Source organism: Copadichromis virginalis, linkage group LG9, assembly GCF_057382275.1.
Source record: "Copadichromis virginalis isolate Kocher_CV1m ecotype Utaka linkage group LG9, C_Virginalis_male_GT1.1, whole genome shotgun sequence".
Classification (NCBI taxonomy): domain Eukaryota; kingdom Metazoa; phylum Chordata; class Actinopteri; order Cichliformes; family Cichlidae; genus Copadichromis; species Copadichromis virginalis.
The window spans coordinates 8,047,902-8,060,911 of record NC_140626.1 but is presented as its reverse complement, the minus strand read 5'-3'; the positions used below and the strand labels follow the sequence as shown (position 1 = coordinate 8,060,911).

Below are 13,010 nucleotides of genomic sequence, written 5' to 3'. Positions count from 1 at the left end.
CGAGTGCTGTTAGCGTCAGAACCTAGCCCTCGCTGAAACCACTGAAAGTGTAGTCAAAACCAGTAAAACTAAAACAATCCTTTCCAGCATCTGTCTCACAGGTTTCTCATGTGATGGGGTGTCTACTGAAATACATTAAAGGTACTAATGAAGGAGGACACATGTCTAGGTTGTTGTGAAAAGATTTCTTTAATACTTAAGATGGATATCAATAAGATTTTAACTGATAGCAGTGCCATTACTGATTTTGCCTATAGGTCAGAGAAAGGGACGTCAATTGGATTAAACAAAATACGCTTAAAATGAACAGTTCATCTGTTTAACTAATCAGATAAAGACAATTTTTGTCACTTTTTAACAATTTTAGAGACAAAGTTTTAGGTGATTTGTATCTCAGTTTAAAAATGCGAACTTTCATCTGTTTAAACATTTTGGAAGCTTAACTTACAAAGTTCCCTTCTCTGCCAGCATCTGGAGGTCATCAAGAGAAAGGAAGGACGATTTTTTTCATTCTTGATCAAATACCAACTCTATAGTCCAGTCTATTCATAGAGATCAAGTTACAGCTTCATATTTATTTGTCAACACCAAAAAATTGCATTACTAAATGAAGTTTAAGGGAAAATCTTTTCCTCCACACTGGCCTTGACCTTTGGGGCGACAGATTAATAAGTGACCAAAACATCTCCAGTAAATTCTTTTGTTCTCCTTTAACAGCTACTTCACATAAACCTAACTGAGAACTAAAGCAGCTTTTCTTATATGCATATCATAGTCTTGTCTTGTCAACTGCTTCTGAGAATCTTGGGTTGAGGTGTATTGTTGGTAAATGTATCCCTGGCAGATTCCCTTATGATGTTTTGGAGATTTAACACCGCTGTCCTCCTGTATTAAAAAAGAAAGAAAGAAAGAAAGAAGCAAGCTGTTCTACAGTGGCTCACTGGCACACAATACTCCTCTGTTCACTGGATGCCAAATGGTCCAGTCATCACCCCTCATGCCACCCCAACCCCTCTTTCACTGTCTCTCAGGATTTTTCTCTGTCTTTCCCTGTGACAGAAGCTGCTGCTGATGGTCAGTCAGATTAGCTGAAGAGTCAACTCGAAAACAGACAAATAAAGAGCTGCTTTGTGTCCGTCTGGTGCCAACGACCCCGGAAATAAGAGAGGAAACTGAGTGGACAGAGAAAGAGCCATTATAATGACCAACTGTTAAAGGTTGGGTTTGCAGGGAAAACCAGCAGTACCTGGGTCAGTACGATGTCCAATTATATGCTTTTATTTTAATGTGTATTTCATGTTGTCGCAGAGGTTCTCAAATAATGGATCAAGCACAGTAAATCTTGAAACTATAGAAAAACTAGAGATTTTTCACTTGTTCCACTGGCAGATTTTTTCACTTGCCTCTGACAAAGGACACTAAACTCCATTAGGCAGTCACTGGGTGGTGGGAATTATTAAAGACTGTAATTAATAAGAAAATATGTGAGGGGGGAATTTTAGCTGACTGCTAGCATGAAAAAAAACCCCTTCAAAATGGAGGCAAACTTTTCTGTATGCATTCAGATAGAAAACTAATACTAACAATGCCAAGCATCCCTCCTTAAAGAAACCTAGCCTACTTCAAAAGAGCATGCAATCTGATTGGGAGGTCACAAATCTACTCACTACCTTAATACCACTGTGCTGCTATACAAGCACTTCTGAATAGAAAGCTGAAATACAGAAACAAGTTAAGGAGATCTCAAGTGATGTAGTATAATATCAATCAAAACTCTCTGAACAAGTTTCATTATCATAAAGCAAGCATGTGACCCAAACCCTATCCCCACACTGCACATCTATTCAAACTCTATTCAAATCTAAATAGACTAACAGCTGCATTATGGTGCCGCCAGAGAGAGTCAACTGCACCAACACACGGTGCTCCATGAACACCATACGCCTGCTGTTATCAACTGACAATCCAAAGCAAACTATAAATATCATACTTTGATTTCACCAGAGCAAAAAAAAAAAGAAAATACAGTCGAAGGTTACTCAGCAATTAGTGGTGAGCTAAGTTAGCGGTGCTTTGATATGAGGGTTCTGTGTCACAGGCGGCAGGGAGTGCTTACAGCTGTTTACATTTTAGGATGGTTCCCAAAAAACCCCCAAAAAACCAACCTCATTTCAGCTGGTGGAAATGTTAGGCTGAGGCAGTCATTCCTGCTGGTTTGAATCATGTATGCAATGTGAAGGCAGTTTAGGTTCAATGTGGCAAAACCTGTTTAGATAACAGCAGCATGAAACAACAATGTATTAGTATTAGAAAACAAAGGGACATTTGACAAAGGGACATGGGTCAAATTTACCAAACAACACTGCAGAAAACAACAGAAGCATACAATGTCACAAGAAACATGCTGTACATGCAGGAAGCTACAGTTCATAACAGCCCAGAACAGTCATTAAAACACTGTAGCAGTCACAGCTGTAGTCACATAAGCTCAGTGCGAAATAATTTAGTTTTTCCAAGTCCTACTGTGGTGCGTATAACATGTAGGTTTTCCTATTGACTATTCACTTGTGTAATCCTTATATTGAGAAAGAATTAGGGTTATTTTCTCTCCAGGTCTCACCAAACCTTCTCTCACAAAAAAGACTAACAGAGCTCAGAGCGTAGCACACTGCCCTGCTGGTTTAAATAGTTTATAATCCCTTTGTCCCTTTGTCTGCCATCATTTAGACTGAATAGCCTTTATCATGTGGGTCATCAAAGAGTGAAGATTGCATAGTTAATAGTCCTATTAGACTCTTGTGAAGGGTTTATTCACAGTCGAATTGCCCTAATTGTGTTCAATGAGCAACAAGGGAGTAGACACACACAGAGTGGGGCTCGTGGGCTAAAAATGAATGAATGAATGAATGCCTGTCCGATACAGGCACACACAAACACACACAGAAGCCTGAGAACATGCTTTCCAGCTCAGAGACAAAAACATGCATTCACACACACACACACACACACACACACACACACACACACACACACACACACACACACACACACACACACACACACACACACACACACACCTCCAAAGATTTACATGTAGTGGCGTGTAGTTGAGATTGCTACCCCTGCAGCCAGAAGTAGGTGGCAGGAGACAACAGCAACAAGTGTGGAGAACTACAGCTCCCACTACTTGAGACACCCCACACACAAAAGAGGGGGGATGTACCCGTGAAAAACAGCATTGCTTTCTGGAAAGGGTCCCTGCCAACTGACAGAAAACAGGCAACAGGAGAAAAAGAAGAGAAAAAACCTCTTAGCCTAATCAGCACCATTCTGGAGGTCTGTGCAAGATGCCACCCACAGTCACAGAGAGCATACCCAAGTACTAAGTCCCCTGCCACTCATCACATCAATGATAACAATGCAGCAAGGTCAAGAAGGTGAAGACATCTTGAGTGACATCAGTAAATGAAACATGCTTTACTTAAATGCACCGATCCACTACAGAATGAATAGCTTTACATCTAGCAGGCCAATAGCAGCCCACATCAATGGATACCCTAACTCGTTCCCTTCTTCAAGTCAATTGGTGAAGCACATACAGGTCATGCAATTGAAACTGTTATTTTAGCCTTTCCACAACGGCTGCAAGTCTGCAAACTTCTTTGCAACCCATCTCACCTCGTGCTGTTTAATATAAATGATCAGCGGCTAAGAAAACAAGAGCAGTTGTAGTGGAACTCAGATTCCTTGCCAGAAAGCCCAAGGTAGCAGAAAAAAGGAAATACATTAACATTAAGTTCACTTAATCTCTTTATTTTGTGTCCTTGCTCTACAGGACCCTTCACCATGTAAAAAAAAGAAGGCAATGTTTTAGGAAAAGAAGTCATGTTCGCTTGTGTTATCTGTTTTATCTGATGCTCTCACAGCAGCAAGCAAGGAAGACTGTGCTGACATCAGTGTGTTATGTGCGTGTTGCATCATAAATGGTGTTACATTACCCTTACATTAATTAAATCAAATGCTCAAGTTACTGTCAAGTTGCTGTTAGAGGTAAAGGCGAGCAAGGAAATCATGGGTCACAGGACAAATGTTTGGTAACTAAGGGCTCCAAACACTAAATATCATGGCCATTAATACAGCAGTGATGAACGTCACTGACAGTTGACGAAGATCTTGTCATGCTGATGGAGTAAACTTGAAGCCTTCAGGTCAAATAGCAAAAACAAAAGTCTTCCTATTCAGATCCATAAAAGTCATTAAGTTCACATTTAAAGAGAGTTACATAAACTGCATTATTTAACTAAACCACCAACAAGCGCACAGTTTAGGCTGTTTTAGTTCTATTTGCCCCGAGCGCACTGAATAATTCATGGCGCTGCCATAAGCGGAACAGGCATAGTAACACTAAGCAGGGGCCACGCATGGAAAACTCTCATCAATAAAACACTGTTTGACAAATAAGCCTGACATCAGTTAAGGGTACCCTCTTCTGCCTCTAGCCCTCACTGACTGCACACAAGTTCTTACAGACATGCATCATGTCTTTACATGACTGTGCAACATTGTCTTTGAACTAATTATAAAAGAAAACCATGCATATAGAGTTTACTGTACATATTCCTGTTAGCGCAAAGGCTTTAAATGTAAAGGTTAGAGATGTAGCTGAACACGTGCATGTCTTAATTGCCTATGACCTAAATGAGAAGAAAACAGCATCCCACAACAAGATATCACTTTCCTACTAATCATGTTTAGACCTTTATACAGTAGCACATGGCTTGACATTCTCCCTTAGGGTTTAGGGTCTAACTTATTTTCACTAAGTGCTGTCATTCATTCAGTCTCTCTGTTTTCTCCATCAAAAAATGGGCCGCAGTGAGTAAGGAGGGCTGCATGCCTGCACAGTGAGCGCAGCGTTTCATGTACACAGGCTGGAATGTGACGCAGTTGACCGTCGGTGTCTGATAGCTGGCATCTGCTAGGTGGGCTCATTCCACCGCAGCACAGCAGAGGCTTAGGTGGTACTGAGAGAAACTCTACACCTCTGCAAGGCAGGCAGGGGCATGAGAACACAGCATCACTAATGCTCATCAACCATGACCCCTGCCAGGGACCCTGACGAGCACATCAGTTTAATGTATCCATCTGGGATTGGCAGAGCGGCAGAAGGCTCACAAGTCCACTGCAAACTCAGAGATTACAGAAAGATGGTCACTATAGACAGACAGTAGGACTGATGGATAAATAGATGGATGGATGAATGGTGTAATGAAAGAATGGCTGGGGTGGGTAGATGAATGAATGAATGAATGAATGAATGAATGGAGAGACTGATGTGTCATTGGATAGCCTGTTCTCAGTATGCATGCTGCTTGGATCATTACAACAACAGCAGTGATGAAGTAAGAACAGACTGAGTCAGAGAGGATCACTTCCACTGATGTCAGAATTAGGGCTGCTCAATTAATCGAATTTTAATCACGATTACGATCTGGAATTTCAACGATCATTAAAAATGACTGAGCCGATTATTAGCCCCTCCCTCATTTATCCGCGACACCTTAAAGGCCGGTCTGTGAAAATATTGTCGGGCATAAACCGTCCGTGGCGCAAAAAAGGTTGGAGACCGCTGATTAAGAGGACCCGAGGGAAGCTCGGAAAGCTAAGCAGAAGTTATTTGGAGAGTGACTGCCGCTGGTTGAAAAGAGAGTTTAAAAAAAAAAAACTTCAGTGGTGTTGCACACTATTTTATATTATTTTTTTAAAGTCATTGTTAACCCTTTAAAGCCGGTCAGAGCAGCACGCTCCGTGTTGTGTAACTATTTTTAAATCCCTGTAGAACCTGAACCGTGTAAGCTAGCGCAATAATTTGTTTTGCATATGAAACCGGAGGAGTTGTACTTACATCTGATGCCATCAGCTTGTCCTCGGTCACGGTTTCCTTCCACATATAGCTTTGCAAAAATTGCATAAAAAGCACTTGCAGGAACAAAAACATAATATTCCAGAAACACGCTTTGCCGATCCATCAGCTGTTCGTAACACTTCCCAAGACTTTGTGGACTGGTGCCAGCTGAACTACCTCCAGATCAACGCCAGTAAAACCAAGGAACTGGTGGTAGACTTCCGCAGGCACAAGCATTCTCCACTGCAACCACTGAACATCCAAGGTATGGACATTGAGGCTGTGGACAGCTACAGGTACCTTGGTGTTCATCTGAACAACAGACTGGACTGGACTCATAACTCAGACGCCCTCTACAGGAAAGGGCAGAGCAGGCTGTACCTGCTGCGGAGACTCAGGTCGTTTGGAGTGGAGGGCCCACTCCTGAAGAAATTCTATGACTCTGTGGTGGCTTCTGCTATCTTTTATGGTGTGGTCTGCTGGGGCAGCAGCATCTCTGCTGGGGACAGGAAGAGACTGAACAGGATGATCCGAAGGGCCAGCTCTGTTCTAGGATGCCCTCTGGACCCAGTGGAGGTGGTGAGTGACAGGAGAACGGCGGCTAAGCTGTCATCCCTGATGGACAACATCTCCCACCCCATGCAGCAGACTGTGACAGCACTGAGCAGCTCCTTCAGTGGGAGACTGCGGCACCCACGGTGTGGGACGGAGAGATTTCGCAGGTCTTTCCTCCCCACTGCTGTCAGACTCCACAACAAAGACTTTAACTGAACAAACACACACATCCATACATATGCAATAATACTAAGTGCAATAATCCTTTCTGTCATCGTTGTATTTTTACTCAGTTGTATATAGTATTTGTATTTGTATTCTATTTTTATCTTATTGTATATTTATTTTATTTTATTCTACTGTATATAGTATTTTATTTTATTCTATTCTGTACAGTTGTGTACTGTATTTATTCTTATTGTATTCTAATTTTTGCCTCATAACTTTTGCACTGTCCACTTCCTGCTGTGACAAAACAAATTTCCCACGTGTGGGACTAATAAAGGTTATCTTATCTTATCTTATCTTCCCACAGTGAAATGATGCACATGCTGTTTTCTTTGCAAATTTGCATCATAGGATTGTTTTTTGTTTTTCCTGCAGTATATAAAAACTGTATCTCCAAAATAAAACTATGAAGACACTCAAAATAAATTTCCTGTTGTTGTAAACTATTTTTTGCAACTTTATTGTATTTAAAGTTTTGAGGGATAAGCCTCTTAAATTTCTCCAAGTAGAAATATATGTAAACAAAACAAAAGCGATTTTCAATTTTTTTTGTAGTTTATTGCACTTTTTTGCAATTTATGTAATTACTATGGACTCAATGCATACATATTATTAAAATATGGGCTATAACAGTTGTATTGATGTATAGCAACTTGAAATGCTCCCACAAATGGCACTACAGCATGTAAAAAAAATAATATAAGCTCTGGTGGACTTGGTTCTATAGTAGGTCTTAAAGGGTTAAATAAATATCGTCAAATAATCGTGATCTCAATTTCAGTGAAAATAATCGTGATTATCATTTTTGCCATAATCGAGCAGCCCTAGTCAGAATTGTTGATCTAGTTCTGGGAAACTAGCTTTAACAATCTCATCACTTCTCAGCTGTCAATTTCACAACATGGGTTGCAACATGTGCGATCATGGAAAATGTGCTATATAAGACCCTTGACAAATCTACATGCGAGGTGTAAAAATATTTTGATCAATCTGGCTTCAGACTGTATAAATGGATTAAGCTAGTGAAACAGCATACTTGTATTCATATTTCATATGATGCCAAGTTTAGCAAATGGCCAGCTGTAAAGTAGGCAGTGCTCGAAGACCTGAGCGAAGAGAACACAGCGCTTGATGAAGAGGAAGTACTGCTGAAACACAATGACTTTTAAAAGAGTCCACAATAACACCATGTCTTTCTCATGATTCTGTGGATTTTTTAGTCTTGTGCTTCACTTCAGTGCCAGAGGAGCTGCACACTGTACTCCAAACATTCACAATTAGCAGACACCTGCCTACTGCTTGAATTAGACTTAATTTATTACCTTTCATATTAAATATAAGCAATTCTTGGAGGTGTTTAAGAAGAAAACATTTGTGAAACACTTATTTAATAAACTTATTTTCCCAGCGTTTCTCTTCCAAGTCAAATGCTTACAGCTGTGCTTAGACTGGTGTATGAGCACAGCTGCTCAGACTTCCTTCTCCCGTGACACCAGGCTTCTGCTCGGGGGATGCTGAGATGTTTCCAAGCCAGCTGAGAGACAAAGTATATCCCGACTCTGCCCAAGGGTCTTTTTCCTCTTTGGCCATGTCTGAAACACCTCACACGCTGACCTTGTGATTCTATCTCAGATGGGAAGCTTGTCAGCCTTGCCTTCGCAAATGGCGCCGTACGACAAGGGTGATGCAGCATCCACTGGTGCGAGCTAGATTTTGGTGTCATTTTAGCCTGTCGTGCACCTCTCAGTTTTTGTAAGCAGATGTAGGTTCTGCGGCTGCTTTTACCAACATTTTATTGCTCCACGAGTACAGAAGCTTGTGGATTCACAGATTATACAGAGGACGATATTGCAATAGTTTGAAAAAAATGAGACTTCTGCTTCCAGTTTTAACTTATTCTCATTGTACAGCAGCGCTGATGTGAAGGTTTTGTCTGAGTAGTGACACCTAGTGTTCATGAAAATACTGCAGAAAGTAACCACGCCCTCAGTGCTGGTAGAACTGCTATAGAAATGTGGCGACACGCGCCTAACAACACAGCCTAACAACAGGTATAACAGGTCTATAAGTGTGTGTCCAGGCAGGCATAAGTGTCTTTCAGTTGCTACCATTAGCTCATGGGCAAAGATAAAGCTCAGAAATTAAACAGACCAATCAAATTGACAGTTTTGCCTCTAGGCTCAGCTCTCTCCTCATAAAATCTGAATAGATGATGCAGATGCTTCACCAATCCATCTGTCCACTCTTTCCCCCACTTGTGAACAAGATTCCGGGATACTTAAAAACCTGCAGCATTAACAACAGGCCCAGTACCCCATTCTCCTGAAGCATCTCCCACAGGACACCCAAGAGAGTCATAGATACATGACAGACATAGAGTGGTCAGGCAAACTCCAATGAACTGTCTTCACACAAGGCAATTTCCCATGACTCTGAGAGCTGATAGTAATCCAAACTAATGCTTGGATTAAGAGTCTTAAACCACTGTATCCCACCCACCCTTAAGCCCCAAGAAAATAGCCTCCCTGCTGACAAGCAGTTCCGAACCAAATCTCAGCTTTGTCTCCGGCCGTGGGCACAGCACTGAGCTGCTGATAGGTTTCTCATCAACATAGACCAGGCTGGTGTAGGGACAGGAAGCGTTTGTCTCTGTCAGCAGGTTGCCAGGGTGAATTCTGGGAGTTAAGCCTTCTATGCATAGCATTCTCAGTTCCCACATCTCCCTCCCCCAGCTCAGTGACCATCCACGCCAGGAACAAAACCCTGAGAATGCGAGCTATGCAGAGCTGCAGCTCGGAGACACCTGTTCAGGCAACCACCACGGGTCAAACTCTCCTACACGGAGCCTCGTCTGAGTCACAGCATTTGACCCCACCCTAACCTCCGCTGCTCCCATATACACACTCCAGAGAACTATGTGCACAAAAAACAAAAGAAAATCATCTGGCAGCAGGGATTTGCACAGTCAATTTCCAGGATGCAAACATTTGTACCTTGACCCCTTCAATCATCACTAAGAGTCCCTGAACCCACTAACCATGACAAACCTGATTTAATGAAACCCTCTGTCATGATGCCCGACTGCTGACCTCACAAACAAGCTTGAGTAATGAACTTGACTAAAATACTTACAAAGTCTCCTGAGAGACTTTTCCTGCCCATTTGGAATGCAGACTAAAGGCCTCTTACCCTTTTCTAGACAAGATTTGAAGAAAAAAAAAAAAGTTGGGTTATTCCTAGTGAGCGCACAATAGGTGGCCAAAAAACTGTAGAATAAACCACACAGAGGAATGTCAGCTCTTCAGAACGTCCCCTCAGTGGCAGTGAACCATGAGGAAAAGAAGGTCATCCTCTTACTGTCTTTTTTTTTCCTTTTCACTCTCAGCCAAAGCACCACAAATGTGGTAGAAGGATACGAACAAAGTCACTACTGAGTGATGGGACACAGTTCAGGCACTTTACCTGCCAGCAAGCAGTGAGAGGTTTATTTGAAATTAAGTCACCTAGACATTGATTTAAATTTGGAAAACCCTTGAATTCAATGGGATTTTTGCCAGTGAAGTCCAGCTTTGTTTTTAATGAACTGTTTCCTCCAAACATCACTGCACTTCCTCTTTTACATGAGAGCCACATTTGGAGTCAGTGGTTATGCAGAATTTAACTTTCAAGGGACTCAGAGGAATAAGAGGAATTGAAAACAACAGCTTAATTCGGCAAATTATACTGGTGTCTTGGGTCCCTTTGACTTTTGGCCACTTCAAGAATCCCATTATAGGAAGATACTTTCACTTCTGGACTATCAGGCACTCTTAAGTAAAGATGCACAAAGGGTGTGAGCTATAATTATATGAAGGCATAGCAATAAGGATTATGAAGGAATTGTGTGAGACAAAACACACATACACCTGCTCGATCATGATTATGCACATTCAAAATATGCAAAACCAGTGGCTGAACTGGGAGGCGGTGGCAGCTGGCCAAGTGCTGAGTCTCCCGGTGTGGCAGCCCAGTCAGAGGCTTGGCGATGTCAGCCAGTGCCAAGCTCCGTGTCACCATACTTGACTTCGCAGGGCACAAGGGCTCTGTATTCCCTCTGTCCACACTACAAGGCGTGGATAGAGGGAGAAGGAGCTTTACGTTGTAGGTGTGTGTGCTTGTGGAAAGGTTGTCTTTATGCTTGGTTTGTGTGTATTTTACCAGGCTGGACTACCTGTGTCGTGTCATTAGGTTGTACGTGTAGCCGTGCATGTTGCTATCACTAATAACAACTTATCACTGTCATTTCGAAACATTGTTGTGGGCCCTGCAACGCAGCTGCGTTCACTTCCCCGCGGAAACCCAAGAAAAGCCGTCAGGTGAAATTTTATTTACTAAAAAGGCGATATTAGGAATGAATTTCACATTTCACTGCGCATATGATATCGACAGAAGGGGACGAGGTTAACATTTCCTTCGAATTAATCAATTTTACCGTGTAAAATTTGGCACAAGTCCCAGATGGTTACTTTTATATTTTGTAGGTTGGTAACAACTGAAGTTCGCTGTTAGGTTAGCGCATACAAAGCAACTCTATTACACTGTTACACGGCTAGTCTCGCTACCTATAGCCTTACGCTTTTCCCCCATGGAACCACTGCAATATTCACGGCAGCTTTTATTTTAAATACAAATATATTCGTTTGTTTTCATTGTTCTGACAGCTGTGAGGATAAATAACGTGATGGTTCTACTCACTCGGAGTTCGGAGTTGAATGGCCACGGTGTAGCTACTCCACTGGTTCTTTCGAGGGCAAAACTTTTCACTGGTTTTGTTTCCCACTTTTAAAACCGTCTGTTCTTTCCTTTGTAGACCCTTAACTCATCCCCGCTCTCTGCGGTGTGTGCTGAGCTTTCAAAACGTTACGCCTCGGCAGACGGTGCCACTCTCCAAGAATCGTAAAGTGCTCTGTCAAGGGGCTGACTTGGAAGCGGTTTGTATATTTAGACACAGCGTTAGCGGGAGGGCGTGCAACAACACAGAGCTGCTCTGAGATCTGTGCCGCGCGGAGCTTTCACCACCCAGGCAACCCCATCCGCTCGTTCATTGGTCAGTGCTTTATCGAGGTGTGTCCAGAGATTCAGTCTACATTTTAATTGGCTTGTTTTCGTTGTCCGTCATCCGCAAACGCCTTGTAAACTTGCCTTTCCGTAGTAAGCAAGGAGGCACAATTACAATTAAAAATCAGGTCGCTGAGGAAATATGTTTATGGACACATTGATGGGAAATTTACAGAAGTGCATCCAAGGCAAAGGTTATGTGTGCCAGTTTAATCATAACGAGTGAAGTATTTCATTTATCGACAAGTATCATAGTAGGACTTTTTTGTTTTGTTTTTTCTATTTAAAAAAAAAAGCTGAAAAAAACGGAACTAGAAAATCAAAACCCATAAGAATCTAGTGTTCAGGTGAGTTTTTGTACCTTTCCTACTAGAGCCATAAAAGTGGTGTGATATCTCCCCCTATCGGTCATATTAAGATAGAAAGCAACAAGTTGCCCAATGAAGGGCCAGAAGTGATTTGATTTAATTCTGCTTTATTCCTAAAACAAATAAACACATACGTAAATAAATATATTAATTAATTAATGTCATTTTAATATAGCTCAGAGACATCATACACATGGTCACACGCAACACTGGACGTGTGTGAAAAAGTTCCTGAAATATGCTAACAATAGAAACACCCCCTGTTTGTGGCCTCTTGTCCCCACATTAATTTGCACTGTGAGCCAAAATGCTTAACTGCAGCTTCTTTTGTCCTCGGGCTTGGGATATGATGTGGGCTGCATTGTCTGGGAACAATGGACTCCTGCAGCCCCCTTGTGACAGCTACTCACTCTGAAACTTTAATACAACCTGGTCAAACTCTGTGTTAGGAAATGGCTTCACGTAGTACGCGTTTATTATAGTCCATAACGATTCCTTTGGGGATTTATATATTTATGTTTGGATTTGTCTTTTTTTATCATTACTATATCCCTTTCATAAATTTTTGACAGACAGATTTTTTAAAAAGTCGACTGAAAGTAGAATAGTACAGTAATTAAAAAAAATGGCCCCTGTTTCATTTGTTAATCTGACAAAGGAAAGTCAGTCATTCAAAATCTTCCCAGTCGTTTGTGGTATACCATAAACCGTGTTTTAGGTAGTGCAGTTTTATTGATTGCTGACGCTTAGATGAATATCACCTGCGATGTCAAAGTACAACCACTAGATGTCAGGAGAGAACAAGTCACTGGCAGTCTCAGATCTGTCAACATGATATTTATTCACAATCGTTTATT

At 41.7% G+C, this 13,010-nt stretch overlaps 1 protein-coding gene across 2 annotated transcripts in view; it reads right to left on the bottom strand.

Annotated features, from left to right (window-relative positions):
- mpp7a (MAGUK p55 scaffold protein 7a) overlaps positions 1 to 11,723 on the bottom strand; it is a 67,675-nt gene extending 55,952 nt beyond the window's left edge. The window contains exon 1 of one of the 2 annotated variants that reach the window (XM_085467544.1): positions 11,423 to 11,723. The gene's annotated coding sequence lies outside the window, so the exon portion shown is untranslated. The remainder of the gene's footprint in view (positions 1 to 11,422) is intronic. The other variant, XM_085467541.1, reaches the window with a different exon arrangement.
- Between the last annotated feature and the right edge of the window lie 1,287 nt (positions 11,724 to 13,010).